Source organism: Pinus tabuliformis, chromosome 6 (assembly GCF_031772625.1).
Source record: "Pinus tabuliformis cultivar Carrire ecotype Pingquan chromosome 6, CPIR1, whole genome shotgun sequence".
NCBI lineage: Eukaryota > Viridiplantae > Streptophyta > Pinopsida > Pinales > Pinaceae > Pinus > Pinus tabuliformis.
In genome coordinates this window covers 1,124,818,977-1,124,840,271 of record NC_142292.1, presented here as the reverse complement: position 1 = coordinate 1,124,840,271, position 21,295 = coordinate 1,124,818,977, and positions in this window count along the sequence as shown.

The window sequence follows — 21,295 nt, the reverse complement described above, 5'->3', positions numbered from 1 at the left end:
GGGACTGTTGCATGCTGTAGCTTTTGCTGTTGTAATGATTCCATAATTGGCTGATTAATAAATGAATTGGGAGTTGCTGTTCATTTTTCTCATTCTGAAGTAATCCCGCAGCATCCGCTGGCGGCTAAGGGTCCAGCCTCTGGTGGAGTACGCTGCTGCTATTGTGTATCATATCTTTACAATTGTTGCTGTATGATATCTTTTCATGTGTGGATTGTTTATATAGTTTAGTAATCTGATGTATTTGTTATATGTTGTTCAACGCTCTGTTACGACTAATTCATTAATGGTTTCATTTAGGAAGTTTATGTAAGTGACTCTATGTTGCGTAATGAATCTTTTCGGAGTTGATTACATGTTCACTATTTAAACCGATTGTTTCTGTTACAGAGCTTTCATATTAAATATTGCTATTGGATTCATTTTGAACTCTTATTCGTGGGAACCCGAAAGTAATATTATTTCATTTGGAAACGGAAGTCATGTTCTTTGGAAACATCAGATTGCTATAATAAGTGTGTTGTGTAAATATGATAAATGATGTTCCATAATTCATTTGTAAATATCTTCTCGTAAAGTAAAGATCATTGGAATTGCTTTTGTCGATTGTTATTTGATTTCGGAATGAGAGTTCAGTTATAACTTGCGAGATTTAGTTCTTTTAATTGCTGTTTCATTTACTGCTGTCCATTTCGTTTCATGTTGCTTTTTGCCATTCCTTTTATTTGCATTTACTGTTTTAGTGTGAGAGAAGGTCTAAAGCTGTAGTGAGTCAGCAAGTCGCTGCTTAGCTCCCAGATCTTTGGTCCATGCTCTAATTTCCTTTGCATCAATTTCTAGAGGAATGAGTTATTGCTACTGTATCCTCGATTGATGGTCGTTTGAATGAATGATTTCGTTTAGAACATTTCGGTTTCTTGCTGTTTCAATTATATTTCTTTTTCAAGAATTTATTTACTTTTGGGTTTTAAGCACTATACTGCAAAACATTACTCTTAAGTAAATAGCCGCCTCAGACAGAGTACACTCTTGAAATAAAAAGTCGTCCCTGGGTTGATAATTAATGTGAGGTAATTAGGAGTTCACAAGACACCTTTTTATTGCTCCACAACCAGCACTTGATTATATCCTGAAAATCCATCCAGGAAAGACATCAATTCTGAGCCTGCTACAGCTTGTAATATTTGCTCCATAGGTGGGAGGGGAAAATTGTCCTTCTGACAGGCTTTGTTGAGATTCCGGAAGTTGATGCAGATTCTAATATCTCCGTTTTTCTTCCTAACAGGTACCATATTGGATACCCATTTGGAATGTCTGACCGGGAAAATTATTCTGGCTCTCAACAACTTATTCAGCTCAGTTTTTATCTGATTTTCCAAGTTGGGGTGGATTTTTCTGAGCTTCTGTTGGACGGGTTTCTCGTTGTCGATCATAGGGATAGTGTGCTGAATGATAGAAGTGTTATAAGTTTTCAGCTCATCGTAGTTCCAGGCAAAGACGTTCTTGTACTGTCGTAGAAGACGGATGTATGCTGATTTTTCTTCAGGAGCTAGGCCTTGGCCTAGATTGACGTTTTGGGGTTTCTCATCGGTTCCTAAGTTCACTGATTCGTAGTTCAGAGTTGAACTGTAAAGTTTGGCGTTAGCTGACCTTTTGAACCGACTTTTTAAGTCATACAAATCTTCAAATTTGACCACTGATATGGGTATAGCGTTATCAGTGCCATTTTGTTGTATTTGGTGGTCATGACAGTCCTCGTCGATTATCTGGTTTGAGTAGGATCCTTCAGAGGTAAGGAAACTTACGATGTCTGGGTCGTCGTTGAATACTCTCCAGTTGGTGATGTTGTCAGGGATAGACAGTTTAAAAATTAATTATATCGAAAACCTATCTGGACTAAAGTCTTCAGAGGGAATGAGTCTGGAGGCTACGTTTGCTAGCAGGTCTGCGCTTGCATTGTGAAGTCTTGGGATTGATGAAATATTGAATGCTGTAAAATGCGCAGTGAGATCTTGCACTAAAGATTGGTAGTGCTTTAAATGACTAGACAGGCAATGTATGGTGTTACGTACCTGTTTGACGATGATCTCGGAATCTCCAAAGACTTGAAGATATTTGACGTTGGAGCCGATTGCTTTGTATAGGCCTTGCACCAAGGCTTCATATTCCGTTGTGTTGTTTGTGCAATCGAACTCCAGTCTGCATGTGAGCATGGTCTTATTTCCGTCTGGGCTAATCAAGACGCATCATGCTCCGGATCCCTCGTTGGACTTAGAGCCATCAAAATATAATTTCCAAAATAAAGAAGTATTTACAGGGTTATCTAAGAAACTAACACATTTTGAATCATCAGTCTGGGAAAAGTTTTCTACTTGGGACACGACTGAATTTTCTAAATATGGTGATATGTGAGCATTGAAATTTCCAAGGAAAGAGTCTACCGAATAGTTGCCTATGATGCTGTTGTTGTATGCTATGGCTTCGTTCTCTCCCTCCAGATTCGTCACTATGTACTTTTGGTGCAGTTCTCGTTCAACCTTTATTTGATTTGGCTTCCCGTTGAAGGGTAACCACATGTGCGACCAGTCAGTCGAAAAGTATCCGTGGAGCTTCTCGGACCAATCCCTGCTAAGAATTAGACCATAAAATTCATGGATGTCAGCAACTAGAATATCGATGACCTGGCATACCTTGGGGTTGGACGATAGTCTTATGTTCACTTGATTAAGTTCGCCTATCACTTCGACTTGTGATCGATCAAGTTGAACTATGCGCACTGCGGATTTTTATGGTTGAACATTAGGTTTGGCACATATTGACTTGGGTAGAATATTGGTTGAAGCACCAGAATCAACCAAGCAGTTATGCACATTTCTGTTAAAGATCTCGTAAGTGAGGAGGAAAGGGGGAGTGTGAGATCTAGACCTCCCTCCAATCAAGGCGATGTCATTTGGATCGATTTTATTGATCGCGTTGATTGGGGGTCTTCCTATATTATGGGAAGCTTAGCTGTAGGTAGAGGCGCAGTAGGTACGGCGTGTAACTCTTTCATCATGATCTTCTGTTGGTGTTTCAATTTGCTCAGCTCATACAGGGTGACATTAGCCCTAGTCTTCTTCATGTCGTCGATGATGTTATACTGCATTTCATCCGATACTATTAGTGTCTTTGATGGAGGCGATTGCTCTGATTGGACTGGGCTAAATGAGGTTGCTTTAGGGGTTGTCTTATTTGTTGCGACCTTTTCTTTTGCTGGAGGGCTTGCGCCCTTCTGTTTTGGGGTAGTCTGGGGAGGATCAAGTTGATTTCTGCTTCTTGTGCTAACCGGAAGTGCTTCTTGATCTTCCTCTTGTGGGAGGACGAAATCCCACATTCCTTGTAGTTCCACCACTTCTTCATCATCGGTATGCGTTTCAATGGTGTTCTCTTCTTCTTCTTCTTCAGATTCCACGTTAGATACCACGCTGGTTGGCTTCGTCTCCATAGGAGGATTTCTCTTAAAACTCCTAAAAGGCTTTCTTGGGGACGATTCTGCTACTTGTTTCCTGATATCAATCATCTCATTTGACATGGCCTTTAATACCTTTTGTAATCCTTCCATGTCGAAAGGATCCTTCGTTTGCTTCTTCTTGGTTTCTTCTTTGAAAGAGATTTTCTTAGATTTACGCTCTTCGATTGTAAATCTCTTTTCTAGGGCTACTACGCGTCTTTCGACTGCCAATGCCTTAGCCAAATTTTCGACTAAGGTTGTCTTGCTTGCCCTATCTACGAAGATGGCCAAGTTTGAAGGTAAGGCCGTGATGTACCATTCACATATTACTTCCTCGATGGGTTGGGAAGCAGCAGGGATTTTATTGAGGATCTTGTTGAACCGTAAGTTAAAATCTTTAATGGGTTCCCGAGCCTCAGCTTTAAGATTGGACAGATCGTTGATCAGTGTCGCTGTCGATCTATCATCGCCGAATTTGGTGAGAAATTGATTTTGAAAAATATCCCAGCTGGTGATAGATCCAGAGGGTAGCGAAAAGTACCATGACCCGGCCGTCCCTTGCATCGTATAGGGGAAGAGTCGGACCACGGCGTCTTCGTTGGTAACTCCGTTGAGATTAACAGAAAGCATGAAATTATTGATATGTTCTTCAGCTAGCATTCTGGTTTCTGGATTGAACTTTGGTAACCACTTCTCGGGATGGGCAGGTATTGGACTCAGGGGTGGAGGCATTAAAACTGCCCCAGGGTTGTTCCATGGAGATTGTGCCATCACTGAGTTGTTGGTTAGTAAAAGTGTATAAGATGATCTTTGAGGTTGAGAAGATAGAGATGTTATGATCTTTGACGATTGTGGAGGAAGGGTTGCGAAAGATGGATGAGTGATTTGAGGTGGAGATGTGGGTGGTTGACTTCGCGGAGAGGGAGTTGAAATGGATGAGGTGGATGAAAGAGTCTCTCTGTCAGACTCTTGAAATGCTTTCCTTGCTCTTTTCCTAGTGGGGAGAGGGATTTCAGTTGGCTGAATGCCAAACTTTTCACTCTTCAATCGGGTCAGGGGATGAGCAGGGTTGTATTGCGAAGTCAAGCTACCTTTAGATTTATCAGATTTCTGGTTAAAAATAGAGAATCCCTAGAGTTTACGGATCAAGGTTTGAACTTCAGGGGGATCGACAATAAGTTGTTCTGATGTATCGGGATGTATAGCAGCGGTGGATGTCCGAGCGACTTCCAGTTCCGAGTTTAGTCGTATTGGGGAAGTCGGGGAAGTTGGTGAGGGTGATTTGCTCTTAGAATGGTATTTGGATTTTGAATTATGTGCCATTCATAGCTAGGCCCTCCTTCTAGCGCCAGAAATGTTGAGGGCCCCGAGGTCGGGTCAACAACAAGGGGGATACCCACCCGGTCCGGAACCTGGTTGGCAGCTCCTTGCCCGTTTGGAGTAGCGGGTCCGACTGGGGTTAATGGGACCAGTTTCCCAATGTGATGGGTGTGTGTGTGTGCGTAGAGTCTGATGGTATTAATCTAGGGGGGGTTCTTCTAAACTAGTCTTAATTCTAACTGCTAAATTAACTCTATGCTAATGTAATCTAATGAAGAAAAATACATCTAATCTACGCTAACCCGGGGTGTTTTTCTTTTGTTATGCGATCTAGAAAGATTTCTAACAGCAGCCGGTAATAAAGATCATTCAACTGATATCAGAATATAAATCAATAAAGATAAACCATTCTGCATAAGAAGTTAGGCAGAGTAGTTGTGAACAACATATCGCATAATCAGTTTTCTATATGTTAAAAATAAATAAATGACCCCACCGTACAGAAGTGCCAAATGGTAATGCAGACATTCATGCAATAACATACAAAGAACTCAGCCACATATCACTTTAGGAATACTAGCAGAATCTAGCCAAGAGATAAAAGTACCATTTATGACTAATTTCACTAATAAACTTCAAGTAACAATGATTTATTTGTACTTGTTCTAACATCTGATAAGAGTACAGAAGTGCAACATCAGTAACAGATATTAAAATGCAAACATAAATAAATCTCGATCCATCCATTCATCAAAAACCTCCTCTGAGGGTGCAGAAGTGCATGTTGTGAGGATAAGTTTTTTGACAGATTTCCGGACCCTTCTCCAAAAACCATGAGAAGGGTTAAATACGACTAACTAATTAATCTTAATTACATGAAATTAGGGAATCGACCTCAAATGACCGCCCTTTTACTAAAAGCAACTTTATTTCTAAACTTAAAATCTAATTTCTGACCGTTTCTGTATATTCTCTTTAGTGTTGTCAACAGTGTAATGCTTTCCTGGGAAGAGTCGGCTGGCCGCCTTCTTGTTTCGCTCGGGAGATAAAAGTGGAAATAGCAGGAGCTGGCACTTCCTTCCGGCAGACCAGAAGATATTTTCGAAAACCTTTCTCTAACTGGGTGTATTCGCCGCGTGTATACTTAGCGTGTCCCAGTTTCTTCTCGAACTAATTTTGCTGTTGCCGTTTTCGGTTTCCGATCGTGCGAATGACTGAGTGGGTTAGGAGTCGTGATGTATGGGCAACTCCCTGTGTCGAGAATTTCTTCCGTTCTTTGTTCCAAGTTTTCCTGAAGCGTCCTCCTTCTCATGCGCTTCTTTCTCTGCTTCACTAAGTCTGAGCTTCAGGATATTTTCTGAATAAGCTGCTTTTGTGCGCCTTTGACTCTGAGTCCTGGATAGTCTAATTTCGTCAGTGTCGGTTGGCTGATATTCTGGAATCCACAGTTCTGCTGCATGCGGCATCCGTTTGCGGAGGCATTCTCTCTCTGCTATCTGATTGGCGCTTTCCTCTTTCCCTCAGATGTTTCCTGCATATAAACTTATATCAGTTGCGTGTCTTGCAGTCTACGCAAAGGGGAAGTGAAATGAAAAGACTTGACGTGAAAGCATTAATCTCTAATGAATGCATAATTCTGACATTCATCATAACTTGACTCTTCGATAAATGTAACGCAATCATTCCTAGATACTTAAGCATGCGGTTATTAAATTCTTTCAAGGCACGCACTTAATGCATGGGTCTATCGTGTGATAAGTCTTTTCAGATCGCAGGTCACAGATCGCTGCCATCGCAGATCGCAAATCGCAAATCACAAATATCGCAAGTTCTCGTTTAATGGTTACGTCGTATAGCGTGATGCTTGCGATTTGCGATATCGCATATCGGCGATCGCATTGCTCGAAGGTTTTTCTTTTAAGGGGCGCGTGTGAGGCATGCGATGCGATGAACTTCGCATTGCAATTTCGCAGTATTTGTTTTTTGCGCTCGAGTTATGCTTCGGCCTTTCTTTGCGATGCGATTTGAGCCTTAAGGAGAGAAATACAAAGACTTTAGAAAAAATATTTTTTGGGATTTTCGTTCAGGGTCCCCTCTTTGCTTGACGTTATTGCTAATGTCAAGTGAAGAAGGGGGGTTGTTGGTGACCACAACAGGTCCAAACACAGAAGCGTATGCACGCAGGTTTTAGGTTATTGAAGTAGCGTACATCTCTTGAGTTGTGTTCTAGGTGCTTCTATTTATTACTGCAGTGTTCTGGACTTGTTGTGTGGCTATTGTTATTGTGTTCTAGGTACAGCTACCAGAGAAGTGTCTACTTGATTCAGTTCTAATTTGTACAAAGAAGATTGGTTGATGCAGATATACTTGATGTTTGATTGATGTTATTTATGGATCCAGTCTGAAAATTTATGAAACGTGGTCTCTAGAAGAAAGAGAAGGTTGTAGCCTTCTGTAGGCCAGCACCTACGTACTAGTATCTTGGCTAGTGCAAGAGCTAAGGGGGTTGTAGCTCCCTTCCAGGAGAAGCTGGAGAATGAGAGAGGGTTGTAGCTCTCTGTAGGTTGCAGCATGCATATGGGTAAAGGACTGCACCAGTACCGAATCATTGTAAAAAGAAGGTTCTAATTTAAGAAGATAGAGACGAATTGCAGCAGGTGGTTTTCACCCACATTGGGTTTCCACCTTATATCTTGTGTTCTTGTGTGTGATTGTCTTCTGCTCTGTTTCACTGTTTCTAGTTGCTGTTTATTTGATTCTGATACACAGATTAATGATCAACATCTATAAGATAAATTAAATTATAAGTTTTCATGGTATACGTGGGTTTCCTTATACGTAGTTGCGTATATACACAGTTTTCTTTAATTGAAGTAGCGTATATGATCTGGGTTTGAAAAAGGAAATAATTGACTTAATAATACTGATTCACCCCCCCTCTCAGTATTATTCCAACACAGACAGGATCATGAAGACAAGGTCAAGAATTGGTATAACACCACTAGGTAACTCGGCCCCAATGAACAACAGGAAAGATATGAGGAGCTCCTTGAACACTCCCAGGAGAATGTTAGTCTACAAGAGAGGTCCTCCACCTTGAAGAAGAAACTACAAGAGAAATATAAGGCCACCAAGAAACCCAAGAAGCATAATGGGAAATAGGTTGAACATGTCGCAAGTGACCCAGAAAAGGGGGATGATAATGAAACTCTAGAACAAAGGAACGTCACCCTGGAAAAGAAGAAACAAGAGCTCAAGAGAAAAAGGGAGGAGGAGCTCAAGCGACCACAAGATTCAAGTGACCAGGTCTCACTTGAAAAGTAGAGGTGACAGGAAGAGGAAGAAGGGAAGAAATAGCTAGAAGAAAAGAACCAGGAAGAACAAAGGGCCTAGGAAGAGGAAAAAAAAAAAGATAACAATAAGAGCAGATATATAGGGAACAGGAGGAGATGAATAAACGAGAACAAGAGCTAACGGAGTAAGTAGAAAAGCTTAAGAAGGTTGAAGAGCTCAAGAAGCAACAAGCGCTAGCAGAACAAGGGAGGAGGTGGTTGGAGGGAGATCAAAGGAGGAGGAAAGCGGAAAGATTGAATAGGGAGAAACTAGTAAGACATCTGAACTGGATATGGAACAAGGCGAACTAGCCCCATAAGATGTTCCTCCTTCTACTCCCTTTACTAGATGACACCTTCCTCTATAAGAGCTAGGCTTCCTGGAGGAGCAAGAAGAGGAAGTCTTGGACCTCACTAAGCTCACCAACCAAGTCAGCCTCAAGATCATGCAGAAGAGGAAAACATATTATGCTGGAAACCCAACATAGCCCTTATCGGTCACCACATCCAAGGAGATTGTGCTTGACACCATAGTGAATCCTGAGATGATCACCTCGGTTGGAATGGATATTTTTACTATGACAGAACATAATGTGGCTTGGATGAGAAAAAAATCATAGAGTTCCAGAATAGGCTTTACACATCAGAGAAAAAGGCCACTAGAGCAGAGCAGGAGAGAAAGAGAGCAGAAGAAGAGAATGTGACCCTCTATTTAATTCACTCCATCATAATGGAATTCCAGGAAGCAATCAAGGGAGAGGCAAAGACACTCAAGGAATCCATGGATATGGTCTATGAAGAGATGTTGAAGCTACATCACACAGTGACCCTGATCTTGCCTATACAAGATCACATAAAAGAGAGGGATGTTATGCTAAAGGAATTCATTGTCACCCTAGATAGTTTGCATGAGTGGTCTGTCAAGTAACAAGGAGCACTGGTGGTAGCCCGAAATAAGGATTGGATCACCATGAAAAACACCAAGGCTCAGCGACGCATCAAGCTCCATTCAAAGGACAAACTAGCCAAAGATGTGGATAGGGTGTTGGCTTCATATAGACACCTTTTCAGTGGTTTGAAGTCTATGATCGAAATTCATGGGGTTCCATCTACAGGGAAGTTGGGCATGTAAGAAAGCAGGAAGATATCTTGTGGGAAGTTTAGACATTCATCGATACATATAGAGTGGAATCCCTCACAAAATATCGACACTCTACAAAAGAGAATATTACATGTTATGTGGTGGAACTAGTGAGAATGTACACCAAACTGGTAACCTTAGGGAACCAACTGAATGCCAAAAGGACCACTCTCATACCAGATGCCCTCGAATTCCTGAACAAACATGATGAAAAACAACCACAGATTGTCCCCATTGCAACAAAATACAAGTTGTGGTGCACATACCTAATGGAGAAACTCCACCTGGACATTCCCGAACTTTCTATTGTTAAATTGATAGATTATATTATCTACTTATTTTGTGATTTTGGAAATTAGATAGGATAGGACATTTTGTAAATGTAAAGAGTCATAAGGAAGTCGAAGAATCACCAAGTAGTTGAAAAGTCATGAGGAAGCTCAAGGTTCAAGATCCACCCTCATTTTATAAATACACCCTCATGGCACATTGTAAAGGACTTTTAGTTGAGGACTTATTTTGGGATAATATTTTTTTTGAGAGAACTTATGCTCTTCTGATATATGCAAGGAGTAATTGTTATTTTCCACTATTGGATTACACAAATCTTTTATGTCATGGTTCCATGAGTATTCTTCATTAATGGATCGGATGTTCCCGAGAGTTCTTTGATACATAGTTGTTCATCTGTTGTCTCGTACTACAAACTTTATTTTTCTACGTGTAGATGGTATATGATTTTCTAACTCTATGCTTGTATTGGTGAATTGCTTCAATGATATTGACGTAATCTTATTGTTGATTGTGTGCTTACTTACGCTTATAGATTGCTTAATTACTGTGAACTAATTTACAGTTGTTAAGAACTTTATTTTATGAACATGAGTCTTATCTAAAGTTCGTTGAAAACTACTTTATGTAAGGTTTATGATGTTTGCAATGTTGTTATTCATGGTATGTGTGTTATAAAACTTTTGTCGATTATTTCCTTGTATTTATCGAATTTCATGCGTTCAATTGAGCCTGCATTCCACACTTGTCTGAAGCAAACTCAACTCATCTGAGTGACTGCCAGGACTACAGACCGAACAAGATCCCTAAATCAAATGGTGCAGGGTCTATTTGGGATCCTACACTGGTGAGATCCCCTTTATTGTTGGTAGAGAATTCTGGACCATCACCAGGTACCCAATAGTGTCCATTAATTTCCATGAGCATGCTATGACCAATATGATGGTTTTGAGGTGGGGATATGCCTTGGTTTTTGTATCTTCTGATGCGAGGAATCCTTGCTAATGAATGGACTTCTCGGGATGGTGGTGCCAAAGAAACTTGGAAGGTGCGTAACTACACATAAGGGGTGACTGGATTGCCCGAGGGACTGTGTAGCAGAGAAGGGAAGGTCGGATCATATGCACATTAGGAATGTGCCCTGGAACAATGAGATGGTGACTGTTCATTGAGAGGAAAAGTGACACAGGATTGTAGTGCTAGACATTTGATGCAGATTTGACCTTGCAGTGGATTCTAGACTTCCTCGGAAGGAGGTGAATCCTGGTTTTACTGAGGCTAGAGGTGTGAGCCTCTAGATTCCCTTGTTGCGAATGCAGGCATTGTATCCTTTTATTTTTTGTTTGATAAAATGTGCATATGTGTATATGTGTGTATTATTGTAAATAATGTATCGAGATGGATTTATAAAGCTCCATGGATAGTATGATTATTTTGATGTTTGAAGAAAATGTGTATGTGTGTATATGTGGTTATTATTGTAAATATTGTAATGAGATGTGTTATGAAGCTCCACTAAACGATTTTTTTTTCATGTTTTAACATATGTTCATTGTAAATATTGCAACGAGCTATGTTATAAAGATCCATGGGAAGTATTTTTTGTTTTCAATTGTCTTGTTGGTTATAGGTGTCATTGAACACCGAGGGCAGTGTTCCCCCAAGGGGAGGATTCCATAATAGCCCTAGTTAAAAATATATGTAAAAATATATAAGACCACAACTATGGGGCACATATTCCAAGCTGAATGGTGGGAAAAAAATCCTAGTGGGTGTTCATTTCTGTTATTATGGCTAAAGAAATTGACAAAGGAAATGACAAATGCTTTGGAAAGGCAAAATATCATTTTGGCACATAGTTTTGGGGCTAAAAGCCCATGTTTAGGAAGATGGCCCACAATTTTTAATAAAGATGTAAATTCTCTGCATTTTTTGGTCGCGGAGCATGAAGAGGTCAAAGGGTTGTCTTCCCTTATTTTGTGAAGTATCATGTCAGCTGTAAAGATCTACCCATGGTCTGTAGACCATGGGATTGTATAAAAAGGGAGACTTAGAAGAGTCTAAGGGGGAGTAGTGACAAGAAGAAGGCTTTTAGGTAAGAATTTCTAAGTGTTCTCGAGTCTTAATGTAGGTAGAGGATCTGAAGTCGAGTGCGCAGAGGCCTAAGGTGGAAGTCTGCAGTTGAGTGCGTGGACCCCTGCAGCTATGTGCGTAAGGCAGATAGAGTTTGTACTAAACTTGAGATGTCAATAAAGGGAATTATTCTGCAACCACTATATATTTTGTCTCTGTTTAATGCATATGATTATATTATGTTACGATCTAGGTTTACATTATAATGCTTATTTGATGCGCGAATGTATTTGATTATATCTATTAATTGAATGCAAGAAAGAATAAAGTTTTACACTAAGGTAACTGTAAATGCATGGTATATTAGGGAAACACTTAAGATTAACTTGAGAACTTATACTGTAAAGCAGTCACAAAGGCGTGTAAGTGCCTAGACCTTAGGTTAGGATTGCACGTAGATCAGTCGAGCACCTTTGTAGAGGTACTAAAGGACGAAAGAGGAGGAACATCGATAAGCCCTAAAGGATTTTTGATCTGCATGAAGGCAAGATCAGGAAGTATAAACCGACATCATGACCATCTCAGGGTGTGGAAACTTGGCTCCTGCATCCCCGCATATTGCTTCGGGTGAGACTTTGGTCCGTGCTCCGCGGACTGATGCTGAAAGGGCCAATAGTGTAGGTATTTTCTTAGCTGATTAACGTTGAACCTGGGTCAGGGTCCATCAAGCTAACACATGGTTCTGTTGTAGGGACCAAGATCTACATAACGAGATGTGCGATGTCGTATCATTAGAATCCAACGAAGAAAAAAATTGAAACCTAGTTGGATAGAAACATTCGTGAATTCGCGACGCAAGAAAACAAGAACCCATAATTAAAGAAAGAACAGTGGTTGGACAGATACCTATACACAGAAATACACGAAATCTTCTTCTGTTCCTTCCCAGTTGAGTTATATGAGTGGATCACGAAGTTGGTAGACGGTCAAGGAAGGTGGAGGCTTGATAAGCTGATAGTTTGGACACCGAATATAGTAAGGAGGTTAGAAGCTTTTGAAGATAATATCACGCGTGTTGTCAACCATTGGATCAACCGCATCATAGGAGTATTTGTGACCAAGTTCGTGATTGATACCTCTATCAGTTACAGTGAAGCAGAGCGCCTCTTCTTCAAAGGACCGTGAGGTAAGTATTTAAAATCACTTAATACTTGGATTAAGATGCTCTTGTATGAACAGCGGGTTATGCATTTACCTTGATGTTTCGAGCTATGTGAAGTGGAAACAAATTCAGGGATGGAGGAAGAAAGGGTCCTGAGTATAGCCCACTGATCAGACTCCATTTAAGTGATGACAAAGGGACACTGCAGATTTATCCCCTAAGCGCTAGTTAGTTGATAAGACATTGATTCCCATGAATACCTACACTGCCTCCACCCTCATCACATCCATCCACACCACCTCCATCCTCGCCTCCATTGCTCACCTCATCACCCACACCACCTCCACTGTTCAATATGGCGAACTCTGTAAAACTACTTGTATTCAAGGGCATAGGGAATGAGGACCCGAATCAATTTTGTTCATCAAAAAGCTTGTATGGGAGGCTCAGAGCATTGCAGATGATCACATCAAGAAGGTGACATTGGTTAGTGATTTGTAGGATCACGCACTAACCTGGTACATCAAGTACTCTAATGACAACTAGGCAGCTCCACTGGCAGAGATCCAGACTACGTTGAATAAAGAATTTAGTAGGCCTAAGTCTGAAGCGCATTCGATTGTGGGATTCAAGGAAATTACGATGAAACCAGGTGAGACCCCTTGGGAAATAGATCGGAGATTAAAGTGTAAAATATCCACAAAGCTAATATGAATTTAACGGATGGGCAGCACCGCGTGTGGTCCGTGGCTTCGCTCCTACCTCACCTGAGGGTTGCACTATCACAACATAATATTATGACTCAGGCGGAAGCCTTAGAGATTGCAATGAGACTACACGAAACACTGATGCAAGATCTGAATCTGGGGGTTTAGCAGATTCATGCACAGCTGTAAAACCTTTGTTTTGAAATGCAAAGTCTGAAGCAGGAAAGAATTGCTCGGCCGGAGGTGCGGGAAGAGGTTTGGTGCATAAAATGCAAGGGTCAAGGGCATGACAAGGAACACTGCCCAGTTTTCGTGAACTATGTTGTAGTAGGAGGACCAATGCCTCTTAGACTGGAGGCCGCAGTAGGGCCAAGTGCAGGACCTGTGTTATGGTGTGCTATATGTCAGGTAGTAGGGAAACACATGACTGATAATTGCCATTTTCTACATAAATTTGTACAAACGCTGCAACAATTTTTTTGCAATTTTTGTCAATCAGTAGGACATGATGAGCGCAATCGTCAAAGTTACAACTAATGATGGATAGTACACCTACATATAGAATGTAGATAGAAACGTGGCCTCCAGACCAAGGCATTGGGGTAACACGAGGTGAATATCAGGGGCGCAGTCAGGTTCAAGGTGGAGGAGGGCTTGGGAGAGGCTGAGGATAACTAATTTTTTACAATTGAGGAGGCCCGGGACACTACGCGAGGGATTGTCTGAATCTGATGAGATTTTCATGCTGCTACTATACTCAGTTTGGCCATGCAACTGAGGATTGCCCAATATTATTGGCTAAGATTTGAAAAAAGGGGGTGCAACCTCCGCAGCCGATGCAGAACTTCTAGATGATGAGGACTGAGCCTTGTGAGGAAGACCCTATGGTAAACATTATGCTCCAGATCTGAACCACAACTGGGAGGATAAAGGGAAGCAGCTTGTAGAAGGTGCATGGGTCCACAAAGCACCAAAAAAGGTGACTAATTTTGATTTGGAGCACGCAAAAGAAACATTTGCTGAAGCAAAGAAAAGCTTCGTTGAGGCCTCTACCTCTGGAAGTCAGGAGAAACCAGTTGAAGAAATGAACATGTCCATGCTTACCACATTCTTGGAGACCTGCATGAAGCTGCTTCATGATAGTAAGGTTGTGAAGGGCCTGCAGGAATTGATCAATCGATGCACTAGTAAGGATGGAATTACTGGTGAACCACGCGTGGTCAGGAAGCTTGGCAAGCACAAGGCAAGGACCGGATGGGAGATGAGACTCACCGTGAAAATAGGGGAATACATGATGGACCAAGTTATCCTGGATCTGGGGTCCGATGTGAATGTTTTGCCAAAACATAACTAGGAGAGAATGGGGAGACTTGCACTCTAGTGGTCTCCGATACAATTAAGAATGGTGAATCAACATAAAATCATCTCAATGGGGAGGCTACAAGGGGTCACAATTGACATTGAGGGTGCAAGCGAGATGCCAGATTTTGAGGTAATAGAGATTGTGGATGATAGAAGTCCCTACCCTGCACTCCTTGGAATTGATTGGGCCATTGACATGAATGGGGTAATCAACCTGAAGAAGCGGAAGATGATATTTGAAAACAAGTTGCTCCCCACTAGATCTTGCGGAGGGACCGTGTTATACAGAACATGTCCAAGATTACGAAAGTGATGACGATATTGACTAGATTTATAAGATAATGGTGCGAGACTAGGATTGGGTGAATTTGACAGTGTACAGAGACATTACATGGGATGGTGAAAGCTCCTGCACATTAGATTCAGATGAAGAATTGGAGCATTGACAGAACCAGTTGCATGAAGTCTCAATGCTACGTTGTAATATGATGACCAAATCACTACATTGTGTGTCCTTCGAAGTCAGGAATCTGCCTCATTATGATGGGCTAACTAATTTTGATTGCTTTTTGGATGCATTTGAAAGAGAATTACTCGAGAAACATCATTTCTAGGCCTTGGACTTGACACTGTGTGCTACGCCTGCAAGATGGTGGGGTATGCACAAGGATAGTTTTAGTGATTGGTGCAACTATAGGAGGATGATGAGAACACATTTTGGGTAGCCAAAGTACAAATGGCAGATAAGTATGATGGATGAGATGACCCACATGATCACTTGGCTAAATGGAATAAGTCTTATGGCACGAAGCCCCAACCTGAATGGGTGCATCTGTTTTTCATACCTTGGGCATCATACCAATGAATTGGTACTTGGAAACCGAGATCTCCCATGGCATGGAGGAATGGGATATCCTATGCCAGGGATTTTTAATGACGTTCAACTTTGAGGATGGGTTTGACTGTATTGGCATAGCACGAGGTTAAAGCAGTGATCTTAAGGATACCACAAGATCCTTTGGACCTGATCCAGCCTGATTGGACTACCTAGCTGAGTCATGCACTAGAATGCTATAACATGACCATTGAATAAGAAGACGAGGATCCTCGAAAAGTTAATATTCTAGAAACTGAGGTTCACCGCGAGGTTTAAGGTCCGCAGATAAAGGATCCTGACATAACTATGTCGTTGAAAACTGGGCACGTCAACATTAGCACAAAGGCGAAACAAAAATTTTCAAAAATTGGGGACTATTGGGATGATGCAATAGTAGATAAGGTCGCTGAGCTCCTCTGTGAATATCAAGATTTGTTCCCCACAAATTTCTCTGATCTAAAATGGATAATAGGAGACCTAGGTGTCATAAATATCACCCTAAAACTGGACACGAAGCCTGTAAAACAAAGAACTTACCGCCTTAATCCTAAGTATGAGGAAAGGGTTCGCATTGAATTGGATAAGATGCTCGCAGCAGGAATTATTGAACCAGTTGAAGAGTCTGATTAGGTAAGCCCAATAGTGGTTCAGGAAAAGAAACAAAAGAAATAAATAAGGATATGTGTGGATCTTTGGAAGTTGAATGATGCTTGCATGCATGACCCCTTCCCGACCCCGTTCACTGATGAAGTCTTGGATAATGTAGGTGGCCAAAAAGCATACTCTTTCACTGATGGGTTCTCTAGGTATCATCATATCAAAATCGCACCTGAAGGTAGAAGAAAGACAACCTTTGTGACAGAATGGGGATGTTTTCAGTATATTGTAATGCCTTTTGGGCTGAAGAATGCACTAGCAATATTTTCACATGTATTCATTGCGACATTCAAAGACTTCATTCATAAGTTCCTGGAAGTGTACTTTGACGATTGGACAGTGTTTGGACTGGTCATAAGTCATGTGGAAAGTTTGCGCTTAATGTTACATATGTGTCGAAGATACCATATCGCACTCAATCCAAAGAAATGTTTGTTTTGTGCCCCTTTTGGAATCTTGCTAGGGCGTGTGGTGTGCAGACAGGGATTGATGGTAGACCTCGTGAAGATCGCAGTGATAATAAACTTGGAGGTGCCAAGGAATGTGAAACAACTACGGGCGACCCTGGGGCATACTAGATACTATAGGTAGTTCATCAAGAGCTATGCCTATGGAGAAGTTGTTGAAAAAGGATGCTACATTCTGTTGGAGTGATGAATGCCGGAAGAGCTTGGACGTGCTGAAAGAGAAAATGGTCACCGCACCAATCCTAGTCTTTCTAGACTGGAAGAAGGAATTCCATGTGCACGTGGAAACCTCATGTATCGCGTTGGGGGTCGTGCTGACACAAGCGGGCAAGGGGGAATTGGACCATCCTATAGAATTCGTGACTAGGAATTTGTCCAAGGCTAAGAAGAACTATTCCACTATAGAGCACGAAGGACTAGTCATGGTATATGCACTCCAAAAGTTTCGGCATTATTTTCTAAGTGGACATTTATGATGTATATGGATCATTCTGCATTAAAATACCTAGTTAATAAGCCTATATTGGGAGGGAATATCTACAGGTGGTTTTTATTATTTCAAGAGTATGATTTTGAAGTTATTATGAAGCCTAGGTGATTGAACGTGGGACCAAATCATCTGTCGTGCATCAAAACGGGAGAGGAGCCCACTAATTTGGAGGAAGGACTTCCTGACGTGCATCTCTTTGTGATACGTGTCACTGACAACCACTATGAGAATATCGTATAACTCCTGACAACAAGGACTACTCCAGAAGGGTATACAAGCCAGCATAAGGAGTTAGTAGTGCGTTCAGCAGACTTTTCTGGCATTGTAGGACATCTGTACAAAATAGGATTTGATGAAATATTACGACGCTATGTACCTGATTTTCAATGAAGCAGCATCCTCATGGAGACTCATGGAGGAGCTGCAAAAGGACATTATGCAGGAAAAGCGACAGCACAGAAGGTTCTGTGTGTTAGATTGTGGTGGCCAACTTTGCATAAGGACACGAAAGCTTATTGTAGGGCCTGTGACACATGTCAAAGGACTGGAAGGCCATCACAAAGGGATGAACTTCTCTTGACACCGCAGGTGACATTACAACCGTTCGAGAAATGGGAGATTTAATTTGTGGGACTGATTCAGCCTCCGTGGAAGAAAACAGGTGCGCGGTACATCATCACCGTGACAGAGTACTTGAACAGATGGGTAGAGGCACAACCTGTGAAGGACTATACTAGCATGACAGCAGTGAAGTTTCTTTTTGAATATGTGTTGACAAGATTTTGTTGTCCAAAAATCTTTATGAGCGATCGCAATATGCACTTTCTTAATGAAACAATGAGCACGTTGACAAAATAATTTTAGGTGTATCATCAGAAAAGTATGCCTTATCATCCACAGGATAATGGGATGGTGGAACCATTCAATAAGATACTAGAGAGCACACTGAGAAATGACTGGGATGTCCACGTACCTACGGTGTTTTGGGCCTACAGAATGGCTTGCAAGAAGCTGATTGGGAAAATCCTTTTTAGACTTGAGTAAGGCGTAGAAGCTGTGATTACAATGGAATACATTGTACCTAGTCTATGCATATCGGAACTCATAGGAATGGCAGATCACGAAGCCCTAGAAGAGAGGCTCGCACAGCTGGAAAAGCTTGAAGAGGACTGATTTCTAGCTGGATTTCATCAACAAGTTCAAAAGGAGTGCGGAAAGTCATGGCACGATCGGCACATTAAACTGTGCACCTTCCAAGTAAATGATCTGGTTTTTCTATATGACAGTAAGTTTGATAAATTTCCAGGAAAATTTACGATGCACTAACTGGGGCCCTATGTCATCAAAGAGATTACCGATGGTGGAGTGGTTCAGTTGGTTAAGTTAAATAGCGGGCCCTTCCCAGGAAAAGTGAATGATAGATGATTGAAGCCATACACTAGTTATCTGGTTAGATGACTATATGAAGGAAGCACAGTCTTAGCACTCTAGGCAGCTGAAAGGAGGCACGGGACTATAAACTACACTTCCTAAGTCGGGGAACTGCGCGATGAAGGAACTGCGTGGAATGAGAGGATGTCACAAGGACCACACGAGCACGTAGAAGGCTGCTCTACCTTGGATGAAACCGTGTAGGTCAGCCATAAATTGATCATTAAAGTCATTTTTCATGATTTAACGACGGAAAAACGGCCAAAAGGAGTGGGGGGTGGCATTTAAGATGAAATTTATGGGCAATATCCTTGAAAATTTTCCGCTAATCTAGCATTAATGAACCAGTTTTGGGGGGAACGGTCCGATTTGAATTCAGAATGGTCTATAAATTACATGTAGCTTCCCAACAAAGAACACTTGGCATTTTGAGCATTGAGTTGTTGAGCTCTCAAACGTGTATGAACAATGCATTATTTGTGTCTCTGATAATGATTTTGGCGTTTGATCAATTACCAAAGGAGACCCAAGAACTGTTGGATATCATCATGTTGACACCGGTAGAAACCATAGATATTGGGGAAGCAGCGAGAGCCGAAGGGGTTGTGCCAGATGTTGCTATGGAAGCAGAGGGAACTGCTCTAGAGGTTGCAGAGATACCCAAGTCACCACAGTCTCTTAGACCAAGGCCTACCCAGACCCTGGAACGCATGAAAGGAAAGAAAGGAAAGCAGGTCGTGACGCCATCGATGCGTGCGCCACCTAGGAGAAACTCTCCGAAGGACAAGCCCACAACCATTAACCTGGAACCAAAGGAGGAAGAAATTGGTGATATCCCAATGGATGATGAGGATCTTGGGATCAACATGGAGGACGTTGAAGTTGAGGGGTCTGACCCCATTACTAAATTTCCTAAGTATGTCCCTCTGTGTAGGGGAAAGGCAAAGGTGCCTAAGGACATTGATGAGAGCAAGGTCACCTTGTACACACCTCTACTACTAGACAAGATTATTTTTGAAGGACCGCGCTTGGCGCAGATTCCAATGTTGAAATTGGAGGACTGGGACTTAGCTGATACCGAGCGATTCCCTCACTTGGCGACAGACTAGCTGATGCACCGCGTCCTCCATAAGACCACTGGGGTGACCGCGTTGGAACCATGGAAGTGGCTCAAAGGAGTGGATAAGGCAAGCCTTCTCAACTTGCTATGGGTGTCGCACTATAATCGCACACCCATTACCTTGCTAGTAATCAAGCAGCTACTCTACTTGGTACATGATGGGTGTCTGTGGCTGGAGGAGCCAATACCCATCACTGATAGACTAATCCACAGAATCATGAGGCTGCCATATTCAGGGGAGAATCTGGCTATGATGTTTGGTGGAAAGGCAGGTGAACTGGCCCTCACGGAGGCCATGAAGAAGAAGTTCATACTAGTAAAGAAGCTGTGTGGCTATGCAATCACAAGTATTTCCAACCTTGCAGTCAAAGTGGCCACACAACTATTGGTAGGGAAGGTCATGTGAAAGTGTCGCTCTGATGAAGTATCAGCACCCGTCATAGCTCTAGCGACCCAATGCCGCGGAGGGGGTTCAATTTAATTGGGCGTGCTACCTCTGTAGTGAGTTCCTCGTGAACTGTCATGAGACGCAGGATCTCAGCAAGACCTTCCACTATGTGTGGCTCTTGTTGTCCATCGTGTTGGTAGCTTGGGAGCTACCCAAAGACATCCAATTTCCCTCGATCGCGCTAGACCTGCCTAAGGCTGTGAAGTACGCTTCACCATGGGTGATTAAGGATCCCCAACAAATCAAGGACAACAAGATTTTTTGGATCTTGGAGATGAATGTGCACATGGCCATCAACCACAAGCCACGGTTTCGCCTACTATCTTTGATAAATTATAGTCATAGACAGAGTTTAAGGCTGATTTCCACCATGTATCCATCAGGGCATGAAAAGACCCCGAGAATAAGTGGCATGACTTGCCCTACTTAGCTACAAATGATATGATTCAAGCAGTTATTGACAGCTGGCCAGAAGAATGGCACACTGCCTCGGATTTAATAGCGGGATCTAGTAAGACAGCCTCATAGCGAAAGAAAGATGAATCCAAGCTCAAGATGGAGCAATTGGCTGAGAAAATGAGGAAGGAGGTTGAGGAAAAGGCTAGGGTAGATCGTGCTACCACACAGGAGACAGGTGGACAGGTAGGAAGAGAGGAGTGTGGTTCTGACAAAGAGAAGTCGCCCTCCCCAGAAGAAGAGGAAGAAGAGGACGATCCGATAGAACAGGGAGGAGAAAACCCGCAGACACCTCTGTTCCGTATCAAGTGTCCAAGGGGACAAGAAAAAGTAGGGCCACAGAAGAATTCCAAGGCCAACAAGATGTCCATGGACCCGATCACCCTAACAGAGGGGGATTTGAACGACATTGGGGATACAGTGTGGGATGCCACCGCAGAACTGCTACAGTAGTTTGAGCAGCAGCAACAG